Below are 1,541 nucleotides of genomic sequence, written 5' to 3'. Positions count from 1 at the left end.
TGGCGGAGCTTCTGCAGCAAGAGTGCGCGCGTTCAACAGTTGATTGTGTGATGAATGGGAACCAATACCCGTCTTTATTTGTACGTTTTTGTGTTTAAAGGCAAAATGGCATGGAATGACTTTGAGACCCTTTTTATCCTAATTTGTTGTAATTGTGATATATTCAGTTATGTGGTGTTTGAGTTTCCTAAAGCAGCCTTCTGTTGTAAATGGAAATAGACAGTGTGCATGTCCTGCTTCTGTCATATAGCAACTATAAACTCAGGGCTTAGGGCCCGCTCACACATAGCATGGTCACCTGTACTGTATCGGATCAGCGCAGGCTACCATTACACGATTGTTTTCTTTGTGTCCCATTCACATCACAACGTGGGTGTGATGGGCGGTGCACTGCCATAAAATGCAGACATGCTTTTATCGCAGCACATTGCATGTCACTGCACCGCGCTGCTGTGCAGGAACCTGAATGGAGTGTACACATTGTACACTTCACATAAAGTTTAGAAAAGAAAAATAAGAAACAGTGTTATTATATACGGCATTGTGTGATACAACGCATACTGCTTTTGGGAACGGGCTCTTAGAGGGATCCTTGGTTTGAATCCCAATCAGGACATTATCTGCATGGAGTTTTAATTTCCTCCCTGTGCTTGCTTGGGTTTCATCCTACACTCCAAAAAGACATGCTGGTAGGTTCATTGGCTCAACTGAGCACACCCAAGATGGCTGCCTCACCATCTAAGCGTTTTCAGTCCCTTGGGAGAATTCAAGTAGTGCATTATCTGCATTAAGGTGAAAAACACCCAGTATTTTTTATAAAACCCCAGTCCCGTCAACACCCCCCTTCTGATTACCTGTGGCTACTTGTATCCTCTGCCGTGACCAGGGAGATACTCAGCGTTCCCCGGGGAGGGTACTGAGGGCAGAGGAGCTATACAGCTCCTTCTGCTGTCAGTCAAACTGTGACTGCAAGAGTGGGGGTGTGGCTAACCGCACGCTGTGTGTGTCTATAGTACATGGGGGGCGCTAGCGGTTTGGACACCAGGAACGAGGAAATAAAATAAAGTGTTTTAAAGTAAGTCTGACCCCCAAAAACAGAAAAAGGAAACAACCCAGAAGGTTTAGGGGGTTATTCACAAAGCTGCCGAAGGCAGCCGAGTGAATAACCCAGCCGAAGTGAAGTGAGCCGAACGCTGTTCTACTATTAACTTCTGGCTTGTACAGCTGTACATCGGTTGCACTTCGGTCAGCCGAACATGCTCTGGATGTTCGACTGAGCCAAAGTGCAGAAGGACTTCGACTCAGCCAATCGATCATCTGGGTCGGCTGAGGCAAAGCTCCGGCAGCTCACTCGCTGCCGTTCGCCCCTATTCTCATAGGGGCTGAATGGCAGTGATTGAATAGCCGAATGCCGCCGGCTATTCTGCTTGGTACCTCTGTAAATAAATAGTAAAATTTAAAAATAAAGATTTTTTTTTTTAAAAGAAAGAAAAAAAAAATGTATAAAAAAAAAAATTGGGCGGAGCTAGCAGTGACAGCTA

At 45.5% G+C, this 1,541-nt stretch overlaps 1 protein-coding gene across 3 annotated transcripts in view; it reads left to right on the top strand.

Moving 5' to 3' along the window:
* FSD1L (fibronectin type III and SPRY domain containing 1 like) overlaps positions 1-1,541 on the top strand; it is a 58,983-nt gene that overhangs the window by 910 nt on the left and 56,532 nt on the right. The window lies entirely within an intron of this gene.

Source organism: Nanorana parkeri, unplaced genomic scaffold, assembly GCF_000935625.1.
Source record: "Nanorana parkeri isolate BGI_ZX_2015 unplaced genomic scaffold, ASM93562v1 scaffold850, whole genome shotgun sequence".
Taxonomy (NCBI): domain Eukaryota; kingdom Metazoa; phylum Chordata; class Amphibia; order Anura; family Dicroglossidae; genus Nanorana; species Nanorana parkeri.
This window is presented reverse-complemented; position numbering and strand designations above follow the sequence as displayed.